The 14,844-nt window shown below is 40.6% G+C and overlaps 1 protein-coding gene across 3 annotated transcripts in view; it reads left to right on the forward strand.

Annotated features, from left to right (window-relative positions):
* RHOA (ras homolog family member A) overlaps positions 1 to 14,844 on the forward strand; it is a 62,239-nt gene that overhangs the window by 12,617 nt on the left and 34,778 nt on the right. The window lies entirely within an intron of this gene.

A 14,844-nucleotide genomic window follows, 5' to 3' on the forward strand; every position in this document is an offset into this window, starting at 1 on the left:
AACTGCTTGATCAAGATGGCAAAATAACAATAGTACCAGGCTCAAGTGCATTGTGAACAAATGGACAGTTGGTTTGAGCCTTTTTGCCAGGCGTTTTCCTATGTTGTTTGCAAACCAAATAAATGGCTTTATGTTTTCAATTTAATTTCCCGAGTGTTTAATGGTGTTTCCTGTGTGTCAGGGACAGTCCTGGGTGTAGGTGAACCTGGGGTCGATAGGACAGTTCTGCCCATGGCACTGAAAGAGTTTCAATATAGTGATTTTTTTTCCTCTTAATGAAGTAGTATGTATTCTATTCATTTTACTTTATTTATTTATTACTAATTTTAAATGTTTAATTTTGAAAGAGAGAGCTCTAGTGGGGGAGGTGCAGAGAGAGAGGGGACAGAGGATCCAAAGTAGGCTATGTGCTGACAGCAGAGAGCCTGATGCGGGGCTCGAACTCATGAACTGTGAGATCATGACCTGAGCCAAAGTCAGATGCTCAACTTCCTGAGCCACCCAGGCGCCCCTCTCTATTCATTTTAAATGTGTACCTTAACAAAGGACAAAAGCAGTAGAATGGAAGGTATTTGAGAAGGGAGTGCGTATGAAAAGTCTATGCTTTTCAACCTGGCTTATTGTTTGAACAGAAATTTGATTCTGATTTGGTTGTTACATTGAGGACTGGCTGGTTAAAAAGCTGTATTTTGACCTTTATTTTCACCTTCATAATACTGATAGTTCTGCTCCAAGAGAAGGCATTGTAAGGCATCTTTAAGCTTTTATGGAATTCATTTGTGTTTAGGTACAGTATGGCTCTTGGGAAAAAATCAAGATCTTAAACCACTGAAATAGTATCATTGTATTCTAGATAAATGAAGCTTTCTTTCTTAAGCTTTACAACTTTTTTGTTTTATTTCTGCAGTGGACGTCTTTTTCCCTGTCTTACGGTATCTAGGACTTAAGCTTCTCCATGTAATGAATGAGGTCTTTCCTCCTAAGGGAGAGTTTTTGAGTTCTGTCCTTGGAGTCTGTCAGCGTGCTTTAGGACTGGCCAGAATGGCACTTCTCTCCCTCTCCATTTTATGTTTCTAACCTGATTTACAGGGCTTTCTGTGTCCTAAGTCTTGTCATAGGCTACACTGCTTTCTCACTCAAGCATGCGTTTTTCTAAACTGTTGTGAACTCAGCTACTGTCCAGTTAGACTTACAGAATTGTTTGTAAAATAAGAGCAAATAAGTTCATAGGGAGGATCTGAGTTTTAGCATTACTGTTACAGATAATTTGTTTCTTTTTTTTTTATGTTGATTTTTGAGAGACAGACGAGTGTGAGTGGGGAAGGGGCAGAGAGAGAATCCAAAGCAGGCTCCAGGCTCTGAGCTATCAGCACAGAGCCCAATGTGAGGCTCAAACCCACGGACCACAAGATCATGACTTGAGCTGAAGTTGGATGCTCAACCGACTGAGCCATCCAGGCGCCCCAGTTTAAGTTTCTGATTGTATGAGAGGTTTCTATAATTCTGTGAGGGTGAATTCTTTTTTTTTTTTTTTTTTTTTTTTTAACGTTTATTTATTTTTGAGACAGAGATAGACAGAGCATTAACGGGGGAGGGTCAGAGAGAGGGAGACACAATCTGAAACAGGCTCCAGGCTCTGAGCTGTCAGCACGGAGCCTGACGCGGGGCTCGAACTCAGGGACCGTGAGATCATGACCTGAGCCGAAGTGGGACGCTTAACCCACTGAGCCACCCAGGCGCCCCAAGGGTGAATTCTTGAACTACTAGACTCCTACCCTAGGAAGTAGCCTCACCACTAGTGTACACAGCCGAGGTTGTTGTAACTGTTTTCTTTTTAAAATCTGTGTTCGCCAAATTGGTTGTATAAAGCTTCTTTGCTCCTGGAAATTTATTTTTTTCAGGTTTATTATTTGAACACTTAACTATTATGTGCTTGCACCTATGCTTGTCTGACAGTGGTTAATAAGACAGATAATGATTCTTATACTAATGGAGTTTGGGAGGAAGAAACTTTGGAGGGGTGTGATGAGTGAGGCAGAGAGAGGTTTGGTGCTGTGGGAGTATCCAAAAGGCCTGATCTAAATTGGGAGCTCAGGGAACACCCTGAGAGACTGACTTAGCCTGAAGTATGAGTTATCTAAGTGGGGAAGGGTAGGTGGGGTGCATTAAGGGCAAAGGAAAGAAGGAAGATACCCTGGGTTAATAGCCTGAGTTATAGGATATTATATTGTTTTGGCTGAGGGTGGTTGTATGCTTTGGGTTTTATAATTTCATAAGATACTGTCCTGGGATTTAATATATTTTCTTATCTATAATATGACATTTTGTACCTAGATTTCATCCAAAATATTTTTTGCACAGCTTGCATTGACACTACACCGTGCTGCAGAAACATTGACAAAACCTGGATTGGGAGGAACTTTTTAATGTTCATTAGGATCATCATTCTTCTGAGTAAAATTCATAGGATTTTTATGATTTTTAAAATTTCTTAAAAAATTTTTTTAGTTTCTAAAAGACTAGACAACTTTTGCTTTTATAATAGTCATCTGTACAATACTGATTCATAACAACTTATGTGGAGAGAGAAATAAAACACACACTGGTTCTTATCCTGGCTTTCTGTCCTGGTCAACCATGGTCCGAAAGTAATGATCCTCCCTTTTGACATGTCAGAAAGTCAGTAGCAGCCTAATGCTACATCACAGTGCTTACATCATTCACCTCATTTCATCTCATCACATAGGCATTTTATCATCTCACATCATTACAAGAAGGGTAAGTACAATGCAATAAGGTATTTTGAGGGGAGAGACTACATTCACATAACTCATTATAGCATATTATAATTGTTATATTTCATTATTAATGTTTAGTCTCTTGCTGTGTGTAATTTGTAAATTAAATTTTATCATAGGTATGTATGTACAGGAAAGACGTAGTGTATGTAGGGTTCGGTACCATCTGTGGTTTCAGGCATCCACTGCGGGTCTTGGAACATATCCTTTGTGGAGAAGGGGGTACTACAGGATGTAAAACTTCAAACTAGATTATATAATTGAGGCATATGGATGTTAAAAAGGTAAGTTTCATGAACTCAACCTTAAAAACTTTTTTTAAATGTTCATTTACTTTTGAGAGATGGAGAGAGACAGAGAGTGAGTTGGGGAGGGGCAGAGAGAGAGGGAGACATAATCCGAAGCAGGCTCCAGGCTCTGAGCTGGCAGCACGGAGTCCGACGCGAGGCTCGAACTCATGAACCGTGAGATCATAAACTGAGCTGAAGTCAATGCCTAACCAGCTGAGCCACCCAGGTGCCCCTCAACTTTTTAAATTTTATTTTATTTTTGAGAGAGCAAGAGTGGGGGAGGGGCAGAGAAAGGGGAACAAAGGATTTGAAGCTGGCTCTGCGCTGACAGCTGCAAGCCCGTTGTGGGGCTGGAACTCATAAAACTGCGAGATCATGACCCCAGCCAAAGTCAGACGCTCAACTGACTCTGCCTCCTAGGTACCCCTGAACTCAGCTTCTAATCTGTTTTTAAAGTAATGTGTTTAAAGTAATGAATACAGTAAAAAGTTAAAAAATTAAGCCATGTCTAAAGTTATGCTGTATTAAATGCTTTTATTTCTTCAGTGGTTGAGGAAAGCTTACTGTAATCATCACTATTTCTTTTGTGTAATTAGTCCCTTTGTAGAATCATGAGGTAAAATTATAATTATTTGAAGTATGCTATCATTTTAAAGCTGTGATTATTTTTTCTGCATAGGAATTTATTCATTATCTTTCCAAAATATTGTAAAGATCTTGATCCAGCAGAAGCAGCATAGTTATTCAGTTGAATTATTTCTACAACTGTTTCTCAGCTGGAGAACTGTTTTGTGCCTGCTTATAATGAATGTTTGGTTAATAAATGTCTAGATAATACATGCATTATAACCAAATAGCACCATCTGAAGCACCTTTGGTAGCTCCTTATCTGCTAAAAATTGTGCACAGAGGCAGATTTACTGTGAGTCTAAGAAAATAAGTATTGTAAAATGTATAGTCCCTGAACAAGTTACTGAAATCAGCTAATTTAGGTTGTAGAATTCAAATTACTGTCAGCCCTGAAGTTTAGCTTAAATGCACACCACCCCCTGCCCCCAACTTACCTAATTTAAAGGCTATTTTGTTTTAATTTCCCAAGAGAAATAGCAGGAATGGCTCAGTCCACTTCTCTGAGATAATAGCATAGTTACCAGTCATGGGAAAAATCAGACCTGAGGGCATTAGAAAAAGTGTTTAAAAAGTATTCAGAAGAGGGGCGCCTGGGTGGCTCAGTCGGTTGAGTGGCCGACTTCGGCTCGGGTCATGATCTCACGGTCCGTGAGTTCAAGCCCCGCGTTGGGCTCTGTGCTGACAGCTCAGAGCTTGGAGCCTGTTTCGGATTCTGTGTCTCCCTCTCTCTTACCCTCCCCCATTCATGCTCTGTCTCTCTCTGTCTCAAAAATAAATAAACGTTAAAAAAATTAAAAAAAAAAAGTATTCAGAAGAATGTGATGGCGTGTGTATATTTTAAAGCAAATTGGCATTGGGTTAGGGATGGTCATAACTTTCTTTTGGAAAGTTCTGAAGATCACAAACCCATTTGATGGTAAAACCTGAACTGAACTGATGAGAGGTTGTTTAGTTTTTATCCTCCTTACGTGTTCATTTATTTTACTGAAGAACTATTAACCCATTGGGTATATTACAGAGTATTTGGCATTTGTACCATACCATCTTTCTGAAATCTGAAAAATTCTGACTTTAGAAATATCTAGTCCCAAGGCTTTTGGATGAAGTATTGTGGGCCTATAATTTCAGGCAGTGAGAGATAAGTAGTAATTTATTATTTTTTTCAACAGGAAAGAAGAGGGTGGGGTCAGGTATGGATGTGATACATACTTTGAAAAACTAATTACAGCTGACTCTTGAACACTATGGGGGGTGGGGCACTGACCTCTGTGCAGCCGAAATTTTGAGTATAACTGGACTCCCCAAATATGTAACTAACAGCCTACTGTTGACTGGAAGCCTTACTGATGACATAAAGTCGATTAACATGTGTTTTGTATGTTAAATGTGTTATATACTGTATTTGGGGGGGGGGAGTTTTATTTATTTTTAAGAGAAAGAGCACCTGTTCACATGAGTGAGCAGGGATGGGGCAGGGAGAGAGAGAGAGAGAGAGAGAGAGAGAGAGAGAGAGAGAGAGAGAGAGAGAGAATGAGAATGAGAATCTGAAGCAGGCTCCACACTGTCAGCACAGACCCCAATATAAAGCTTGAATTCAGGAACTGTGAGATCATGATCTGAGTCGAAATCAAGAGTCAAACACTTAGGCGACTGAGCCATTCAGGTGCCCCTGTATACTGTATTCTTAAAGTAAGCTAGAGGGACACCTGGGTGGCTCAGTCAGTTAAGTGTCTGACTCTTGATTTCAGCTGAGGTCATGACCTCACAGTTCGTGAGTTCAAGCCTTGCATCGGGCTCCATGCTGACAGTGTGGAGCCTGCTTGGCATTCTCTCTCTCTCTCTCTTTCTCTCTCTCTCTCTCTGCCCCTCCCCTACTTGTGCTGTCTCTGTCTCCCTCAAAATAAAGAAAGAAAAAAAAAAGATAACAGTACTAAAAATCATAAGAGGGGCACCTAGCTGGCTCAGTCAGAGAAGTATGTGACTCTTGATCTTAGGGTCATGAGTTCAAGGCCCACATTGAGCATGGAGCCTACTTAAAAAGAAAAATAAAAAGAATCATAAGAGAAAATATGTTTAGTAGTCTACTGCAAATCCAGATATTAAGTAGACCAGTGCAGTTCAAACCGGTGTTGTTCAAGGGTCAGCTATATTTGCTAGACTGGTAAAATTTTCGTTTTAGGAGAAACAACATTCTTTCCAGGTCAGGCCATATTACAAACTGGTCCTCAAGTTCTGGACAGTTGGAATTTGGAGGGAGTTACCATTTGTCCAAAATGAGACCTAAGTAGTAATGAGAAACCTTTATTGAACACGGACCTATTTTCAGTAAGTAAGCTCTTTTGGTCTTATTTAATCTTCATACCAACCATGTTTAGAAGATTTCATTCGCCACTTGACATGTAAGGAAACTGCTTGTAATGGAGCACAAAGCTGGTAAGCGATAGAGCATTGATGAACTCTTAAGTAGCATAGCTCCTTTACCATTACTGTCAACTACCTATAACTCAGTAACTATTGCTGCTTATAACTGAAATTAATTTCTAATAGAATCTTTTACATTGAGGGTGTCTGGGCGGCTCACTCAGTTAAGCATCTGATTCTTAATTTCAGCTCAGGTTATGATCTCATGGTTCATGAGATCGAGCCCTGTGTTGGGCTCTGTGCTGACAGTGTGGAGCCTGCTTCGGATTCTCTCTCCCTCTCTCTCTGTCCCTCCCCCACTATTCTTTCTTGCTGTCTCCCAAAATAAACAAATTAACTTAAAAAAAGAAAAAAGAAAAAAACCTTGGGGCACCTGAGTGGTTCAGTTAGTTAAGCGTCTGACTCTTGATTTCAGCTCAGGTCATGATCTCACGGTTTGTGGGATCGAGCCCCACATCAGGCTCTGAGCTGACAGTGCAGAGCCTGTGTGGGATTGATTCTCCTTTCCCTCTCTCTCTCTCTCCCCCACACACAGTCTCTCAAAACAAAACAAACAAAAAAACCCAAAACTTTTACTTTGGTTAATCTACATGGGACTGAACATTTCTGATTTTACTGAGTAGTCCGTATGGTAGATGCTGTTTTCTTGTTAGACATATGCAGGATGGGATTCAGATTTTGAAACCCTAGTGTAATGTTTGGTCAGGTAAGGTTGTTGGTAGTGTTTTAGGTGGGAGGGGAAGTGGGTAAGAATCACCTGGAAATCTTTGAGAACATGTGTCAGGTGGCCCCTTCTAGCATGTGTGGATGGAATAGGGATTGGAGTGTGTGTGATCATATCTTCCTCCAACTATAGTGAACAGTCAAGATTATTCATAAGGTAAGATACGGTAATGGTAGTGCACAATTTCTAGGCCCTTTATCTACTGTTCGGGAAACACTTACTAGAATACAAGAAAGGAATCCTTATAGGCCTTAAAAACACTTGGCCTTAAAAAACAGTTATTTGCTAGATTGGGAAAAGCTTCAGTTTTGAAAAAACACCACTGTATTCAGGTATCCTTGAATTTGCTCTAATTTATGGAAAAAATAGTTTGCAATCTTCAGTGTTTTAGCTGTGAATAGATTATTTTTTAATCTCCCGTAATGAGTCTCTTCAGCAGTTGAAGTTGCTGCTTTAAAATATTCCAAGAATGGCGTGCTTGGCTGGCTCAGTCAGTAGTGCATATGACTCTTGATCTTGGGGTTGAGAGTTCAAGCCCCAAGATTTCCCAAGCACCTAAGCTTTCTTGGGTGTAGAAATTACTAAAAATAATAATAATAAACTTAAAAAAAGACTCCCAGGATTGCTTACTTCAAGGCTTTTTTGCCATATAGAAGATGATAAGATAGATGTTTAGTCTTCCCCCCCCCTTTATGATATTTCATACATAAATGTATGGACTAGGGAGTTTTATATATAATAGTTTGCTGCTTGTAAGTCTTGTTGGAAAAGAAGCAATTTCTTCTTAAGAATGAGACTTAAGGCCAACTTAGAAAAGAAGGGAAGTGCTTAAGAGGAAGTAAATTTGAAGGCTAATGTCTAATCTTACTAACTTGAGCTTTTGAAAGTTTCCCTTCAAAAAGTTAAAAAATTAACTCTTTCTTACACCCATGCATTTTTTAAAGTTTATTTATTTATTTATTTTTAATAATTTCTACACCCAGCACAGGGCTCAAACTCATGACCCTGAGATCAAGAGTAGCGGGCTCTTTCTTTTGACTGAGACAGCCAGGTGCCCCTATACCAGTGCATTTTTATCTATTAACTTAGAAAGGCTAGGTTTCTTTTCTTTGATTCAATCAGCAAACCCTTCTCTTCATTGCCATATTTGACCCTGTTGGGCATTATGGGGAATATAGAATTGAAGATAGTCTTTTTTATTGAAATTTACAGGTAATAGTATCCAATAGTTAAACAGCTGTTACATGCTAGGTATTGTTTGTTCTAAGCCCTTTCCTCTGTTACTCATTTAATAATTACCACTATTCTGTGAGGATAAGAACCATTATTTTTCCCATTGGTACAGATGAGGAAGTAGAGACACAGAGAGAGGGCTTAAGTAACTTGCCCAAAGATTCACAGCTGTTCTGAACACTAGTACCAGGGTACAGAGCCTTCTCACTACCAGTGCAAGCAGAATACCAAGTGATGTAGGCTTACGTAATTTGGGAAGCAGCACCTAGTAGACGAAGCACTATAGGAGTTAATAGATGAAGAAGAATATGTGTTTGAGTAGTCAGGGAGGCCCCTCTGGGGGAAGTTGTAACTCTTGGCCTAAAAGGAGATAAAGAGAAGTGTTAGGAGTGGTGGGAATCAGTTGTTGGCAGTGTTAAACTGTGCTTGATCACAGATACTCTTATTTTACTTCTTTGTAGGGAAGAGAGAGTAGTGAGTCAGTCTTGGCTAGCCTAGGGAAGTTGTAAGGGGAAGAGGGGACAGTATACTTTTATAAGCCTTTAGGATGTCAGATTCCAGGATGGATCTTTGTGTATGTTGTACTACTGCTTTGGTTTTTCTTTTTTTCTTTCTTTTTTTTACCTCGTGTACTGACTTGGAAAGATCTATATGTCAGTGCTATAATCTTTTTAAAAAAATACAGGAGTGCCTGGGTGGCTCAGTTGGTTAAATATCTGACTTTTTTTTTTTTTTAATGTTTGTTTATTTTTGAGAGAGAGAGAGAGAGAGAGCAGGGGAGGGGCAGAGAGAGAGGAAGACATAGAATCCTAAGCAGGCTCCAGGCTCTGAGCTGTCAGCACAAAGCCCAAGATGGGGCTCGAACCCACGAATCGTGAGATCGTGACCTGAGCCAAAGTCGGACGCTCAACCGACTGAGCCACCCAGGCACCCCAGTATCCAATTCTTGATCTCTGCTCAGGATTGTGAGTTCAAGCCCTGTATTAGGTTCCACTTTGGTGTGGAGACTACTTTGAAACAAAACAAAAAACATAATACATTTGGTAGATTCAATACAAAATGATATATGGTTCCTAGAGGCAGCCTTTGTTGAGAGAGTCTGTGATTACACTAGTGTCCATTGTTCTTCAGTGAATATTAATTGTGCATTTCTGCCAGGCCCTGTTCTGTATGTCTATACATCCCATCATTACACAGTGTTATGACAGTATACATATTCAGCACCTTAACTCTTCTCATTTAATAATCTATCTTAGAGATCACTTGTTAACATATCTTTTTATTTTTAAAGAGTCTAGCCTTTATTTTTATTTATATATTTTTTATTTTTATCTATCTATCTGTATTTAGCAAGACAGAAAGAGAGAGGTCGCAAGTGAGCAAGGGACAGAGAGAAAGGGAGAGAGAATCCCACGAGGGGCAGGGAAGGAGAAAAAAGCAGGGTTCACCTGATGTGGGGGCTCATGTTTATCCGAAGTGGGGTTCGAGCTCACCTGAAGGAGGGCCCAAGCTCATCCAAAGTGGGACTCAAACTCACAAATTGTGAGATCATGACCTAAGCTGAAGTCTGATGCTTAACCAGCTGAGCTACCCAGGTGCCCCAAATCCTTTTTATTTTTAATGGTTGCATAATATGCCATTGTATGATTAAGATATTTAACCAATATCTTCTTCTGTGGAGAAGGAACATCTAGATTGTTTCTAGTCTTTTGGTATTATGAGTATTGCTGAAGTGAGCATCCTTGAACACAAATGATTGTATTTATGTGTGAATATATTTGTAGAATAAATTTTTGTAAGTGGAATTGCTGGTTCAATGGATATATGCAGTTTGAATTCTGATAGATGTTGCCAGTGACCCTACAAAGAAATTGCCCCCTACAACAATGGTAATATGCTAGTTTTATGACTTAATCCATCTAATACTCAGACACTGAAATTCTTCAGCCTCACTGGGGCTTACAGTCCATTGATCTTACTTCCCTTTTATTGCTCCTCATCTTCAGTTACCACTTTTCTCCTTACTCAACTTAGAGTTCATAGTTCATTACTGTAATCACTCCCTTGTATATATTCTCAACCCTTTTTCTCCTGTCCCATTTCATCTTATCTGACAAAACCTCAGCCCTGTTTATTTTTATTTATTTATTTTAAAGTTTTATTTATTTTGGGTCGCCTGGGTGGCTCAGTCAGTTGAGTGTCTGACTTGGGCTCAGGTCATGATCTCCTGATTCCTGGGTTCAAGCCATGCATTGAGCTCTGTTCTGACAGCTCAGAGGCTGCAGCCTGCCTTGGATTGTGTCTCCTTCTCTCTCTGCCCCTCCCCTTCTTGTGCTCTGTCTCTCAAAAAAATAAAATGTGTTTTTTTTTTTTTTAATGTTTATTTATTTTTGAGACAGAGACAGAGTGCAAGTGGGGGAGGGGCAGAGAGAGAGGGAGACACAGAATCCGAAACAGGCTCCAGGCTCTGAGCTGTCAGCACAGAGCCCGATGCAGGGTTCGAACCCACGAACCATGAGATCATGACCTGAGCCGAAGTTGGATGCTTAACCGACTGAGCCACCCAGGTGCCCCAAAAATAAAATGTGTTTTAAAAAATTAAAGTTTTATTTATTTTGAGAGAGAGAGCACACAAGCACATGCTCACAAGTTGGGGAAGGGCAGAGAGAGAGAATCCCAAGCAGGCTCTGCACTGTCAGGGCAGAGCCTGATGCAGGGCTTGAACCCATGAACCGTGAGATCATGACCTGAGCCAGAACCAAGAGCTGGACACTTAGCCAACTGAGCCACCCAGGCTCAGGGCTGAAAACCTCAGCCCTGTTTTCAGTCCATCTTTTCACTCACTCTACACCTGTAACTGAATGTAGCTGGAGAAGGAAGAAAACATGCTTACTGGTCTTGCTTTGAATTCATGACCCCTAACTTGAAAGGTGGCCTGTAGCACTGCCTAGCAGTTCCACTGCGATTCCTTAGCCCATTTCTTCTCCTATTTTTAGACAGCACCACCTCTTTAGCTCACGCTTTCTTTTTTCCTTCCCTAGCCTTACTGTCAACTAACGATCTTGCTTCTTAATTGAGAACATGGAAGCAAATACAAGGGTCTGCCACCACCTCTATTCATTTGCCTGTGGTTTGGCTGTTGTGGTCTGCTTCCTTCTCCGTTAACAGTGGAGCAGTCCTGTAGGAGTCAATATTTCATATCCAGGGTCACGCCTTCCACTTCTGTACTAGATATACTCCCCTTAATCTCAAAACATTGCTCTAGCAAGTCTCCTCTATCCTGCATCAATCCTGCATATAGTCCACTGGCCAGACCTTAATGACTTCACCTAGGTGCAACAGAGTCCAGGAAATGTAGTCCTTATTATTGGCAGCTGTATGACCAGGAAAGGGAACGATAATGAGGCAGACAGACAATGGGTAGTCTACCATACATTCCAGACCTTTTTTTCTCTTAATGGGGGGGGGGGGGGGACGACTTTTCCTGGTAACAGTTTTATGAGGTACAATTTATATACCATACAATTTGCCCATTTAAAGTGTACAAATAGTGGGTTTTAGTATATTCACAGTTGTATAATCAATTTTAGAGTATTTTCATCACCTCAAAAAGAAACTCCTATACTCTTCAACTGTCATTCCCCAGTCTCCCATCACAACCCCCAGCCTTAGGCAACCATTAATCTGTCTCTGTAGATTTGTCTGTTCTGGACATTTCATATAACTGGAACCATATATTTGGTCTTTTGTGACTGGCTTCTTTTACTGAACATAAAGTTTTCAAGGTTCATCCATGTTGTAACATGTATTTCCTAACTTTTTGAAAGAACATTTTATATCACCGACCTCCATGCCCTCATCTTCTCAGTCTACCACAGTCTACTACTCTTCCCCTGTGGCCAACTGAAAGGGTTTTGATTGCTGTGCCCATGCCCTTTTTGCTAGCCATATAATATGAAGCCATTCCTTGAAGTACCCTCTTCCTTTCTCTTGGTGCTGGTTGTCATCATAGCTTTCTGACTGCTCTCTTCAAATATAAATATCTCTGGGTTTTTTGTGCCTACCTTTTCCATGTTACTGGCAGTCTCTGTGGATTGATCACTGCCTCTCCCCATTCTATACACTTGAGGGCTATGCTGTTTTTACCTGCAGTAACAATTTACCTGGGCACTAATCTTTTTCAACTGGTTCAGGGGGGTGGGGGTAGGAGAGAAATGTGTGTAGTGTTAGGAAAAGCCTATTAGATTGTGCTCCTTCCACCTCACCTTTTCATTAGGCTTCTCTCTCCTCCAGGGCACTCTCATACTCTCATCATGGTCTTCTCATCCCTGCCCAGTCCACCTTCTAGCTGTTTCAAATGCTGCTGCCAAAGCTGTCTTTGTAAATCACAGATCTGATTGTGTTTTCCAGTGGCTTTCCCTCGCTTACAGAATAGAATACAGGTTGCTGTGTATTGACATTCCAGATCCTCCAGTGTAACCATTCATCTTTCTAGCTTCATTTTCCAACAGTCTCCTCTCTGAATTCCTTTTTTTTTTTTAAGATTTTATTTATTTATTTATTTATTTTAAGTAATCTCTACACCCAACATGGGTGCACACTCTACAGATTGAGCCAGCCAGGCAGGTGTCCCTCCTCTCTGAATTTTTTTTTTTTTTTTTTTAACATTTGTGTATTTATTTTGAGAGAGAGTGCACAAGCAGGGGAGGAGCAGAGAGGGAGAGGGAGGATCCCTTGCTGACAGCACAGAGCCCGATGGAGCCCTGTGTGGAACTTGCACCCACAAACCATAAGATCATGACCTGAACTAAAATCAAGAGTTGGACACTTAATCAACTGAGCCACCCAGACGCCCCTCTGAATTTTTATATTTAGGGTCATTGAGGTCATTTGCTCAGGCTGTTCCTCACATTAGGAAGTATTCCTAAGCCATTACCACTCTCAACTCCTCTCAGGTTACTTGTCCTCATTCTTCAAGGTCTGGGTCAGATGTTACCTTCTCTGAAGCCTCTAGCAGAATTGCTTACTTTCTCTTTGTTCGTACAGGAGAGGAAGAACTTGTGTTACAGCACTTAATTACATTGTATTGTTTTCTCTAAGACTTTCTTTCAGATAAGGCTGCTCTCTAGCAACAGGGAATGGCCCATTAAAAACTCTAGGTTTGTGTTAGGCTGATCAGATGTAAGGAGATAAGAATTTAGACAAGGCTGGACCTGTCAAGGAAGGAGGTGATTGTCATCCTACTGAAGTAGTGGGTGGAAGAGTGGACTGACTTGGAGGAGGCATGAGGGATGAGTGGGAGTGCCTGCCAGAATTTATCTTTAAATGACCTGATGTTTGCTGTAAATGTTTTCTAGGAAACCTATAGCATGAAATTATGGGTATATTTTCTTTGGAAGATCTTTGTAGCATGCAAGAAAATGAGAAGAACATTGAATAAGAATCCTGCGTCTGCCAAACAGCCATGGCAGAATTGTTTAAAATTACACCTTTTGTGATAATGGATATGTTCTGTGTCTGTCTTGTCCACACAATAGTCCTGTGTGGCTGTTGAGCATTTGAAATGTGTCATTGGGACAAAGGAAGTGAATTTTTAAATTTCAATTAATTAAAATATTAAGAAATAGACACGTGACTAGTGGCTACTGTGTTGGGCAGTAAAACTATGATAGTACCGTCTTTGGAAGAGAATGCAGACTTTTTTTTTTTTTAATGTTTTTATTTATTTTTGAGACAGAGACAGAGCATGAGCAGGGGAGGGGCAGAGAGAGAGGGAGACACAGAATCCGAAGCAGGCTCCAGGCTTTGAGCTGTCAGCACAGAGCCCGACGTGGGGCTTGAACTCACAGACTGTGAGATCATGACCTGAGCTGAAGTTGGACGCTTAACTGACTGAGCCACCCAGGTGCCCGAGAATGCAGACTTAACATTCTCTCTCTTCCGTTCAAAGTGCTTCAAACAATAATTCTTCTCCCCCTATATACTTTTCCCACTATTTTTATATTCCAGTTTATAACTTGTAGAAGTTTTTGGCTTCCTCCCTGCTTATGTATGATTCAGATATGAGGGAAGTCTTTCTTCATGGTATTGAGTAGAGCTTCACACGTGCTTCCTTTGAAAGGTGGATTGAAATTGAAATTTTTTTTCTGTTTATAGCAGCCACTGGTAGATTACATAGTGTTTTTTGTGCGTTGTTTTTTTTTTTTCCCCATTCAGGAAACACACATAGGTAGCCTAATGATGTCCATCATTGGTGGTACACTTTTCTTTTTTTTAATGTTTATTTTTGAGAGAGAGCCGGCATATGAGCAGGGAAGGGAGGGAGGGACAGAGAGAGGGAGACAGAGAATCTGAAGCAGGTGCTGTCAGCGCCAAGCCCAACTCGGGGCTCAAACCCACAAACCATGAGATCATGACCTGACCCAAAGTTGGACACTCAACAGACTGATCCATCTGTGTGCCCCTGGCATTGGTGGTATAAAGATGAATAATACTACCCATGCCCTAAATTAGCTTTCAATTTAGTAAAGAGAATCTCCGTTAAATAAGAGTGGTAAATAAATGTGAAGATATTTATGAAGGAGGTTGTGTAGGGAGGGAAAAGGAAATGGCAGAGATCAGGAAAGAAGTGACTTTTGGGGTGCCTGGCTGGCTCAATTGGAAGATTGTGCCACTCTTGATCTTAGGGTCATGAGTTTGAGCCCCCATTGGGTGTAGAGATTACTTAAAAAAAACTTAAAAAATATGA

The sequence above is a fragment of the Acinonyx jubatus genome, chromosome A2 (assembly GCF_027475565.1).
Source record: "Acinonyx jubatus isolate Ajub_Pintada_27869175 chromosome A2, VMU_Ajub_asm_v1.0, whole genome shotgun sequence".
Taxonomy (NCBI): domain Eukaryota; kingdom Metazoa; phylum Chordata; class Mammalia; order Carnivora; family Felidae; genus Acinonyx; species Acinonyx jubatus.